At 49.6% G+C, this 12,436-nt stretch overlaps 2 long non-coding RNA genes across 2 annotated transcripts in view; one reads left to right on the plus strand and one right to left on the minus strand.

Annotated features, from left to right (window-relative positions):
* LOC140422408 (uncharacterized) overlaps window positions 1-12,436 on the plus strand; it is a 176,229-nt gene that overhangs the window by 6,672 nt on the left and 157,121 nt on the right. The window lies entirely within an intron of this gene.
* Window positions 359-8,749, minus strand: LOC140422414 (uncharacterized). Its single transcript, XR_011947445.1, has 2 exons — window positions 8,566-8,749; window positions 359-1,565 (listed from the first exon to the last, which is right to left on the minus strand). It is a non-coding gene; the product is annotated as an uncharacterized lncRNA (long non-coding RNA).

Raw genomic sequence — 12,436 nt, forward strand, 5'->3', positions numbered from 1 at the left:
AACCTGCACAAAAGCAGGAGGCTCAGATTCAGGAGGAATTCACTCAGCCCATCGTGCCCCTGCTATCTCTTTGAAAGGATTCTCTGATTCATCCAACTGCTCTGCCCTTTCCCCACAGCGCTGCAAATTCTTCCCATTCAAGTATTTACTTTTTGGAAAGATACAATTGAATCTGTTTTGTGGCAGATCAGAACAACTCGCTGTGTCAAAAGATAAACTAAAATCTCATCTCCCCCTCTGGTTCCTTTGCCAATTACCTCAGAGGGACTCACTTTCTGTTAAAGAGCCTGTCAATCCCTCTCACCCACTTTCCCTAAAGTACATCAATCTAATCATCAAAAGTTCAGAAAAGTCAATATTTTTACTGAAAGAAGTTTATTGATGAAAGAGAACATGGTTATAAAAACAGAAAATTGACTTGAGGATCAAAGACAACCAGAGTAAAAGATGTTCACAATGATCTGGACCCAAATTAATTAATCTGGAGCCTGTTCCCTGCCCTCTTTGTGGAACAGCTCCACTCAGTCCACAAGCATGACCCTGACCTTCCGCTTGCTGCCATTAGAATTCACCACCTTGCTCTCAGGCTCACATTTCTGTCCTCGGCCTGCTGCAATGTTCCGGAGAAGCCCAACACAAGCTGGACGAACAGCCCCTCATCTTCCCATGAGGCACTTTACAGCTACTGGACTCAACACTGAGTTCAACAACTTCAGACCCTGAACTCTCTCCTCCATTTTGATTTATTTTGGGTTTTTGTTTCTTAAATTTAGAATATCCAATTATTTTTTTCCCCCAATAAAGGGGCAATTTAGCTTGGCCAATCCACCTAACCTGCACATCTTTGGGTTGTGGGAGCGAAGCCCACGCAGACATGGGGAGAATGTGCAAACTCCACACGGAGAGTGACCCAGGGCCAGGATTGGAACCCGCAGTCAGAGCATTTAAAGGGTCTCTCATTGGTGTGAGTGACATTGTGGCTCAGCAGGCTGGATGACTGAGTGAATCCCTTCCCACACACAGCAGGTGAACGGCCTCTCCCCAGTGTGAACTCGCTGGTGTGTCTGCACGTTGGATAATTGAGTGAATCCCTTCCCACACAGAGCAGGTGAAAGGCCTCTCCCCAGTGTGACTGCATTGATCGAGTTTCCAGCTCAGATGGGTATTTAAATCCCTTCCCACAGTCTCCACATTTCCACCGTTTCTCCATGTTTTTCGTCTCCTTGTATCTTTGCAGTTTGGATATTCAGTTAGAGCCTTGATCACACACACAACACGTGTACAGTCCCCGCTGTGAATGGTGCAATATTTTTTCAGGCTGTGTAACTGGTTAAAGCTCTTTCCACAGTCAGTGCTCTGGAACACTCTCACTCGGGTGTTTGTGTCTCGGTGCTTTTCCAGTCACACTGATGCAGAAAATCTGTTGAAGTCGACAGAACAAACATTTCTCCTTCTAGATTCAAAGGCTGATGATATTCAGGTCCCAATCAATCGACTGACTGTCCGTTCTTGGCATGATGTTTGGATTGAGATTTCTGTTCTGTAAATCCTCACTTTCTAATATTCTGTAAAAGGGGTTTACAAAAATTATCACTGTCAGTACAGGGTAGAAATTCAGAACAGACAATTTTAGTTTCTCTGGAACATTCTTTCCTCTCTCATTCCCCAAAAGCTGTAAATCTCCATCCCACGCACTCTCTCTCCATTCTCACTCTGCTGGACCTAATATTCACCCTCCCAATTCTCTGGAAGGTGCTGATTCAGGCTGATTGACAGATCCATGCTCACTGCTTCCTGTCATGGACACAGTGACCTGAAAATCTTCACGCAGCTGCCAGACAGATATATGTCTATATTACTGGACTGAAAATGTGCTTAATGTTTAGGATTGTTCCAGTTGGTTAAGATACAGGGGGTTAGGAATAATCATGATCTTGATACTTGATACATGACGGGAGTCAAGCAGAGATGATTACTAATTTCTAACTGAAATTGAACGGGTACTGCAGGGTTACAGAATGGGACAGACTCGAGACTGACAGAATTGCTCAACAGAGAGTCAGCATCAACTCGAAATGTCCATTGGACTCCTGATCTTCTGTAATCTATCGGACTGGAAATATATAACATAGCGACAGTTCTACGTTACAAGACTGGAATAATCAATGTACTTCATTCCAAGGCCACCAATAATGTATCTAATCTGTGCAATGTAACAACACAAGATATATCGCTGTCCTCATAGAATCAGAGAGTTTCACAGCAGCACAAGAGGCCCTTTGGCCCATCCTGTCTGTACTGGTTATCAGGCACCTATCTATTCTCATCCCATTTCCCAGCACTTGGTCCGTAGCCTTGTGTGCTTTGACCTGTCAAATACTCATCTAAATGCTTCTTCAATGTTGTGTGGTTTCCTGCCTTGACCACAATTCAGGCAGTGAGTTCCATATCCCACCATCCTCTGGTGAAAATGTTTTTCCTCAAATACCCTCTAAATCTCCTGCCACTCATCTTAAATTTATGCCCGCTGTTTATCGACATGTCTACTAAGGGGAAAGGTTTCTTCCCATCTACTCTCGCTATATCTTTTATAAATTTGTAGATCTGGCCTTCCGGTTGCGGCTATGCGTAGCTAAGTTGCACGTTCGGCAGGTCCCGCTAAAAACTGACTTTTGGGCTCTTCTTAGGGCCCGTAACGGCACTTGTAAACTGCTTGGGGGTTGATGGTCGGTAGGGGAGATGGGGCCCCGTGGGGGGGGGGGGGGGGGGGGCGAGTTGGGGGTAGTGGCCTGGAAAGGGAGCTGCGCCAGAGGAGGCGGGGCCGGGCGAGTGGAAAGCACGGGCTTTTTCCCGCGCTTAGGGTTGAAGGGGCGGGGCCGGAGCTGGGAAGCACGGGCTTTTTCTCCCACGCTGGGAGTGGAATGGATGAGATCCTGCTGATGGACAAGGGGGGGAGGGGAAGTTCCACACTGGGGGGGGGGTTTGATGGAGCGGCGGGAGTGGCCGGGGTCAGCAGATGTACAGGAGTGCAATGGGGGGAGCAATGCAGCTGGGGGGGGGGGGGAATCTAGCTTGGGGGGGGGGGGGGGGTGGAGAATGGGACTGGATTGCTGCTGGAATGGCCAAGGGAGACCTGGAGTTGGTAGAGGAGGTCGGGGCGGGGGTCTGCCGCTGTGGGGAACGGGTCGTGCGAGGGGGCGCGGGCACTTGGCTGGCCTAGGAAGGACTATGGCTGGTCGGCGGGGGAGGGGGGGTGAGTAGCCCCCTGATCCAGCTGATAACCTGGAATGTAAGGGGACTGAATGGTCCGGTCAAACGGGCCCGCGTGTTTGCGCACCTGAAGGGGCTGAAGGCGGATGTGGCCATGCTTCAGGAGACGCACCTGAGGGTGGCAGATCAGGTAAGGTTGAGAAAGGGGTGGGTAGGGCAGGTGTTTCATTCGGGTTTGGATGCAAAATAATCGGGGGGGGGTGGCGATCCTGGTGGGGAAGAGAGTGTCGTTCGAGGCGTTGTGGCAGACAATGGCGGTAGGTATGTGATGGTAAGTGGCAAGCTGTAGGGGGAGCGGGTGGTGTTGGTCAATGTATACGCCCCAAATTGGGACGATGCGGGGTTCATGCGGCGTATGCTGGGCCGGATTCTGGACCTGGAGACAGGGGGCCTGATAATGGGGGGGGGGGATTTCAACACGGTGCTGGACCCGGCACTGGATCGATCTAGGTCTAGGACGGGCAGGAGGCCGGCGGCGGCCAAGGTGCTGAGGGGATTCATGGACCAGGTAGGAGGGGTGGATCCATGGAAGTTTGCGAGGCCGAGGGCCAGGGAATTTTCATTCTTCTCCCATGTTCACAAGGCCTACTCCCGGATTGACTTTTGTCATGAGCAGGGCGTATGATTCCGAGGGTGGAGGATACGGAGTACTCGGCGATAGCCATTTCTGATCATGCTCCGCAATGGTTGGACCCGAGTTGGGGGAGGATAGGGACCAGCGCCCGCTGTGGCGCCTAGAGGTGGGGTTGCTGGTGGACGAGGAGGTGAGCGGGCGGGTCCGGAAGTGTATAGAGAGGTACCTGGAGGCTAATGACAATGGGGAGGTGCAAGTAGGGGTGGTCTGGGAGGCGCTGAAGGCGGTGGTCAGAGGAGAACTGATCTCCATTAGGGCACACAAGGAGAGGGGGGAGAGGAGAGAGAGGGAGAGGTTGGTGGGGGAGATGGTGAGGGTGGACAGGAGGTATGCGGAGGTCCCGGAGGAGGGATTGCTTAGGGAGCGGCGTAGCCTCCAGGCCGAGTTCGATTTGTTGACCACCAGGAGGGCGGAGGCACAGTGGAGGAAGGGGGCGGTATATCAATACGGAGAAAATGCGAGCCGTATGCTGGCGCACCAGCTTCGGAAGCGAGAGGCAGCTAGGGAGATCGGGGGAGTTAGGGATGGAGGAGGGAGCACGGTGCGAAGTGCAGTGGGTATCAATGGGGTCTTCAGGGACTTCTAGGAGGAACTGTACCGGTCTGAGCCCCCACTGGAGGGAGGGAGGGAGGGAGGGATGGGTCGCTTCCTGGACCGGATGAGGTTTCCAAGGGTGGAGGAGGGGCAGGTGGCGGGGTTGGGGGCGCCGGTTGGGTTGGAGGAGTTGGTCAAAGGAATAGGAAACATGCAGGCGGGGAAGGCACCGTGGCCAGATGGGTCCACTGTTGGTAAGGACCTTCAACGAGGCAAGGGAAGAGGGGGGGCTCTGCCCCCGCGATGTCTAGAGCGCTGATTTCCCTGATCCTGAAGCGGGACAAGGATCCCCCACAGTGTGGGTCATATAGGCCGATCTCACTCTTAAATGTAGATGCAAAGTTGCTGGCAAAGATTTTGGCCATGAGGATAGAGAGAGGACTGTGTGCCGCAGGTCATACACGAGGATCAGACGGGGTTCGTGAAAGGGAGGCAGTTGAATACTAATGTACGGAGGCTCTTGAATGTTATAATGATGCCGGCGATGGAAGGGGAGGCGGAGATAGTGGCGGCGATGGATGCGGAGAAGGTCTTTGATAGGGTGGAATGGGGGTACCTGTGGGAGGTGTTGTAAAGGTTCGGGGAGGGGTTCGTCAGGTGGGTGAGGGTGTGGCCACAAACAGAAGGAGGTCAGAGTATTTCCGGCTACACCGGGGGACGAGGCAGGGGTGTCCCCTGGCCCCCCTGCTCTTTGCACTGGCGATTGAACCCCTGGCCATGGCGTTGAGGGAGTCGAGAAACTGGAGGGGGCTGGTGCGGGGTGGGGAGGAGCATCGGGTGTCGCTCTATGCGGATGATTTGCCACTATATGTGGCGGACCCGGTGGGGGGAATGCTGGAGGTGATGAGGATTCTTAGGGAGTTTGGAAATTTCTCCGGGTACAAGCTTAATATGGGGAAGAGCAAGTTGTCCGTAGTGCACCCGGGGGACCAGGAGAGGGGGATTGGTGAGCTCCCGCTAAAAAGGGCGGAGAGGAGTTTCAGGTACCTGGGGGTCCAGGTGGCTAGGAGCTGGGGGGCCCTACATAAGCTTAACTTCATGAGGCTGGTGGAGCAGATGGAGGAGGAGTTTAAGAGGTGGGACGTGCTGCCACTCTCCCTGGCGGGTAGGGTGCAGTCAGTTAAAATGACGGTGCTCCCGAGGTTTTTGTTCCTGTTCCAATGCCTCCGCATCCTGATCCCTAGGGCCTTCTTCAGGCGGTTAACAGGAGCGTTATGGGGTTTGTGTGGGCGCAGAAGACCCAGAGGGTGAGAAGGGTGTTCCTGGAGCGGTGCAGAGATGGGGGGGCGTTGGCACTGCCCAACCTCTGTGGGTATTATTGGGCCGCCAACGTGGCAATGGTGCGTAAGTGGGTGATGGAGGGGGATGAGGCGGCATGGAAAAGGCTGGAGATGGCGTCCTGTGGGGGCACGGGCCTGGCGATTGAACCCCTGGCCATGGCGTTGAGGAAGTCGAGAAACTGGAGGGGGCTGGTGCGGGGTGGGGAGGAGCATCGGGTGTCGCTCTAGAAATTGGAGGCACTGGTGACGTCGCCGCTGCCGCTTCCTCCAACGTGGTATCCAACGAGCCCGATGGTGGCGGCTGCCCTCAAAATTTGGGGGCAATGGAGACGTCACAAGTGGGAGGTGGGGGCCTCGGTGTGGTCCCCGATTCGGGGGAACCACCGGTTTGTCCCGGGGTGGATGGACAAAGGGTTCCTGAGCTGGCACAGGGTAGGTATTAGAAGGTTGGGGGACCTGTTTGTGGACGGGAAGTTCGCGAGCCTGGGTGAGCTGGAGGAGAAGTCTGGGCTCCCCCGGGGAACACCTTCAGAGATATGCAGGTAAGGACGTTGTTCGGCGGCAGGTGGTGGAGTTCCCACTGTTGCCGCCACGCAGGGTCCAGGACAGGGTGCTGTCGGGGGTGTGGGTTGGAGGGGGGAGGATCTCGGCAACGAACCAGGTGATGCAGGAGGAGGAGGCGGCCTCGGTGGAGGAGCTGAAGGGTAAGTGGGAGGAGGAGTTGGGTGAGGAGATCGACTAGGGGACATGGGCGGATGCCCTGGGGAGGGTGAACTCTTCCTCCTCTTGCGCGAGGCTCAGCCTCATACAATTTAAGGTGCTGCATAAGGCACACATGACCGGGGCAAGGATAAGCCAGTTCTTTGGGTGCGAGGACAGGTGTGTTAGGTGCTCAGGGAGCCCAGCAAACCACACCCACATGTTCTGGGCGTGCCCAGCGCTGGAAGATTTTTGGAAGGGCGTAGCGAGGACAGTGTCGAGGGTGGTAGGTTCCAGGGTCAAGCCGGGCTGGGGGCTCGCAATATTTGGGGTGGCAGAGGAGCCGAGAGTGCAGGACGCGAAAGAGACCCGTATTGTGGCCTTTGCGTCCCTGGTAGCTCGGCGAAGGATTCTTCTTCAGTGGATGGTTGCAAGGTCCCCAAGCGTGGAATCCTGGATCAACGATATGGCGGGATTTATTAAATTGGAGAGGGTGAAATTTGCCGTAAGGGGATCGGTGCAAGGGTTCTTCAGGCGGTGGCAACTGTTCCTAGATTTCCTGGTAGAACGTTAGAAGATGGTCAGCAGCAGCAGCAACCCGGGGGGGGGGGGGGGGGGGATGGGTTCGTCTTTCTTGAGTGGGCGTGTATATTTGCCTTTGTGTTGATGAAGGCTGTTAATTTATTATTTATGTATAATGGGGGGGGGGTTCTTTTCCTTCTGTATTTTGTTGATATTTTGTGAAAATTTGAATAAAAATTATTCTTTAAATTAAAAAAAAAAAATTGTACATCTCACTTACTCCTCAGCTTCCTCAGCTCGAAGGGGAACAACTCCTAACCAGCCTTTCTTCATAGCTGAAACGTCCAGGCAACATCCTGGTGAATCTCCTCTGCACCCTTTCTAGTCTAATCACATCCTTCTCTAGAGTAGCGACCAGAACTGCACACAGTACTCCAACTGCAGTCCAATGAGCATTTTATACAGCTCCATCATAACCACCCTGCTCCTATATTCTATACCTCAGTTGATAAAAGCAAGTATCCCATACCTCTTATTAACCACCTTATCTCCGTGTCTTTCTGACTTCAGGGATCTATGGACATGCACACCAAGGTCCCTCTGTCCTCTGTACTTCCTAGGGAGGGTCCTACCATTCATTGTATATTCCCTTGCCTTCTTAGTCCTCCCAAAACACATTACCTCACACGTTTCATGGTTAAATTCCATTTGCCACTGTTCTGCCCATCTAACGAGACCATCTATAGTATCCTGTAATATAAGGATTTCCTCCTATTTACCACTCCACCAATGTTTTTGTCATCTGCATACGTACTTGCCACCTACACTCACATCTACATCATTAATGTACACTACAAACACCAAAGGACCCAGCAGCAATCCTATCGGAGCACCACTGGACATGGAGTCTCAGTCACAAAGATAACCTTTGACCATCACCCTCTGCTTCCTGCCACTAAGCCAATTTTGGATCCAATTTGGCAAAATGCCCTGGATCAATTGGGCTCTTGCCTTCTTGACCAGTCTCCCATGACAGACTGAAGTCTTACTGAAGTCCATGTAGACTACATCAACTGCACAACCTTCATCACCTAGTCACCTCAAAAAATAAAAATCAAATTTGAAAGACACAATCTCTCCCTGACAAAACTGTACTGTCTATCCTCGATTAATCCTTCCCTTCCCAAGTGGAGATGAATTCTGGCCCTCAGAATTGTTTCCAATAGTTTCTCCACCACTAAAGTTAGACGCACTGACCTATAATTTCATGTTTTTTCCCTACTTCTCTTCTTGAATGATGAAACCACATTATCTGTCCTCCTGTCCTCTGGCAGAAGATTTGAAAATTATTGTCGGAGTCTCTGCAATGTCCTCTCGTGTCTCCCACAGCAGCCTGGGATATGTCTCATCTGGGCCTGAGGATTTAAACAAGTGAACCACTGCAGACCAGAATGAGCAAAGAAATGGAAAGGGGGAGAAAAGAAAGTGTTTTACTCCCAGATGTTGGAGACAGGAGGAAGTTTGAGAGACAGGAGCAGCAAATACATAGGCTCCAGTTTATCTGACCTGCTTATCCTGGGCTTTCCATGAGCTAATAAAATTTAATTTATTCATTTTAATTTCCTGGGCAGACAGTGGCGGAAGCTCCGTGCAGCCATTTGACAAAAGGTCAGGCTCTGATTTGCTGGAGGCCCAGCTCACTTCCGGTCCTCCGCTGCTTCCCTTTGGTCAATCTTTTTCATGTATACATTGGAGGGGTGAATCCCTGGCTCACGTGGGAGTGGGCGTGGTTTACCCGGGTTCCAGTGCGCAGGCCCGCTCCCACCCGTTGTTTCCCCCTCTTCCTGCATCTCCAGACAAGGTTTCCAGGCAACCAGCTGACGGCTTCGGCCAGAGCGAGAAGCCTCTCGCTGATCATCCCCTCCTCCTCCCCGACAATCCTGCTGCAGTGTTCACCAATGGGAAGACTTCGAGGACCGGAAGGACTCTGGTCCACCAGCCAATCAGAGCGCGAGCTTCGTGTGAATGAAGATTGAGCTTCACACAGACTCAAACTTCCTGTCTCCAACATCTGTCAGGAAAACACTTTCTTTCCTCCCCCTTTCCATTTCTTTTCTCATTCTGACCTTCAATTGGTGACTTGCACCAACTGAAGGGAAAAGAAGTGAATCCAAGAAGGGTGCAGACTCTGGAAAGCTTGGCCCATGTCTCTCTCTCTCTTAAAGGCATTGCCATCCTTTGCTCCCTCAGCTTGACACATTTATTTGTCTGACTAAAAGGATAATATAATAATACAATATCACTTATTGCCACAAGTAGGCTTCAATGAAGTTACTGTGAAAAGCCGCTAGTCGCCACATTCCGGCACCTGTTTTGGGAGGCTAGTACAGGAATTGAACCCGCGCTGCTTGCATTGTTCTGCATTTCAAGCCAGCTGTTTAGCCCACTGTGCTAATCCAGCCACTGGTCTGTTTCCTAATGTTCACAATTAAAGGGCTGGTTTCCCCAGAAGATGGCTGACATTTAAGGGGGCAGAAAAGTAATATCAGACAGAGATATGTCTTGTGTTGTTATATTGCACAGATTAGATGCATTAGAGATGGTTCTGTAATAAAATACATTTATTATTTCTAGTTGTGTAATATTGTACTGTCGCAACATTATTTATTTCCAGTCGTCTCTTCCATTAGAGGGTTGTTTGTCTCTTGAATTCTCTTCCGCAGGGACCAATGGAGGCTTGAGAGGGAGGGAGGGGGGGGGGGGGTCATTGAATATATTCACAGATGAGCTGGAAAGATTAAAAAACATATTTTATTGGTTTTTAACAATAAATACAAAGTGACAGAAACATTGGTGGAAAATAGGCGCAGAGAACAAGGGATATTGCCAGCATAAATACAAGGAACACATTGCAGAATTAATTTGGAACAGGATATTTGAGGGACCAGAGCCTCTCAATGAAATGCCGGATCAATTTATCAATCAGTTAACAGGTTAACATTATGAGGGGGGAAAGAGGGTAAGATTATACAAAACAGAAGTGCAACAATGCAGGTTGCACATCCCATAATATTGTGAAAAAGACTAACCACATAGTCCAATTAAGATGAAGCATAAAAAGCTCATGGAAAGCCCAGGACGAGCAGGTCAGATAAAATTGGGCCTGTGTATTTGAGATGGGGCTTCCATACTCTGTGGAATACATCAGACTTCGAACAGAGTACTAAGGTAAAAATTCCATTAGGATGCTTTCAATAATCAGCCTATGCCAAGTTTGGAGGGGAAATTGTCACTAATTCAGGAGCAGAGGATATTTTTATGAGTGGCAACAGTCAAGATATTACAGAGCCTTTTTTAAAATAGAATCAATGATTCGTCCATGCCGGAGACCCAGGATCAGGAATAAAGCGTTAGACTCTAACACTCTGTCTAAAATCCTCTCCAGTTCCCTCACCACATTTGGCCAATAGGCTTGGATCTTGACAGTATCTTGAACTGGATCTCCTTCATTTTATTGCAAACCAAAATTTTTACAGACATAGTCCCATTTGTTACCCCATATCTCCTCAGCAATATTGACTGTTAAGTCCCTTTCCCATGACTGCAACGCTCTGAACGTTGAAATGCAGCATCTGGAATTTAGAGTATCATGGAACTTGCTAATCAATTGTTTCAACTCCACAGAATTCAGGATTCTTTCCACTGGGGAAATTGAAGAATCATGAGGCAAGGATCCCTTATTAAGAATAAAGTGTCTGTGCTGTAAATACTTAAAAAGGGTTTGTCTTAGGATATCAATTTTTTGACAGAGTTGCTCAAAGGATGGTATGGAAGCATCTCTGGACTTGTTTCCCAGCCGACAAACACCTCTATCTCTCCAGGTATCAAATCCATGGTCAATGAGACTGGGTGGAAAATCTAGACTGCTGTGGACAGGAGAGAGAACGGAAATCAATATAGAACTCCCTTCTAATTGGTGGGCCAACCTCCACGCTCTGAGAGTATTAATAATAACAGGATTATCACACTTAGCAGATCCTGTCTTAATGTCACCATAAACAACAAGACCTGTAGAGGGAGAACTGACTGGCCTGCTTCTATATTCAGCCAGGTGGATGTTGGGTCCATCCTCACCCAATCTCTTATGAACCTCAGATGAGAGGCCAGTTGATATCGCCTGATTTTCGGGAGACCCAACCCTCTCTTAGCTCCTGGTCATTGGAGCTGAACAAACTTGATGCAAGGTCTCTTTTTGTTCCAGATAAATGTACTAATCGTTCTATTAATTTCCTTAATGACTCTGGTCGACAGCAGTACAGGCAGCATCTGCTGCGAGTACAGCAGTCTGGGCAACACATTCATTTTAATGAAGGCGATCCTCCCTCGCCATGAAATCAGAAGAAAGACCATGTGGCGGCATGGTGGCACAGTGGTTAGCACTGTTGCCTACGACACTGAGGACCCGGGTTCGATTCTGGCCTCGGGTCACTGTCCATGTGGAGTTTGCACAGTCTCCCAGTGACTGTGTGGATCTCACCCCCACAACCCAAACATGCGCAAGTTCGGTGGATTGGCCAGGCTAAATTGGCCCTTAATTGGACAAAAAATAATAATTGGGTACTCTAAATTTATTTTTTTTAAAAGAAGAAGAAAAAAATAACTAGTTTTAGAATTCAGCAAAGGAAGACCAAGAAACTGATAAAGAGAAAATAGAATGTGAGATTAAACTGGTGAGAAACATAATAAAACGCCTGGAAAAGCTCCTCTCGGAATGTGAAAAGCAAAAGATTAGCAAAGACTAATGTGACCCAGGGTTGGGAGTCCAATCCAGGTCCTCAGCGCCGTAGTCCCAGTGCTAACCACTTCGCCACGTGCCATCCCCTAAAACTAGTTCCCAATCCTCCGGCTTACTACTATTTTTGCCACTGGAAAAGCCTCTTCCTTTTGTTTAATGGAATCTTTAACTTTTCTTGTTAGCCACAATTGCATCACCTTTCCTGATGGATTTTTGTTGTTAAAGGAATTTATATGTTATGTAAATATGTAATAATTGCTGAACTGCTAGCGAGTGCCTCTCTTTTGTCTTGCGTTTAATTGTAATGACCCAATCTGACACAAACAACTTGCCCCTCATACCTTGACAGTTTCCTTCTGTGAGAAACACCCAGATAACTTAAACAAAACAACCATATAACCACCATTTCCCAGCGTCATGGCAACGTGGCATGCTTTGAGGAGTTCCAAACAGAAATGGGAACCAAATATCTTTCAACTTCCAAACACCCTTTCAGTCTTTGTCCTCGTAAAATTTGGGCCAGGTATTCGCAACAAGGCTCAAAGTGCATCAGCCCACTGGAGGTAAAGTCGTGAGACCGGCCAGTCCAGCAGAAATAAACCCTCCGAACCTCCCACTTCACCAAGTGTCAGAATGAACACA

Source organism: Scyliorhinus torazame, chromosome 5, assembly GCF_047496885.1.
Source record: "Scyliorhinus torazame isolate Kashiwa2021f chromosome 5, sScyTor2.1, whole genome shotgun sequence".
NCBI classification, from domain to species: domain Eukaryota; kingdom Metazoa; phylum Chordata; class Chondrichthyes; order Carcharhiniformes; family Scyliorhinidae; genus Scyliorhinus; species Scyliorhinus torazame.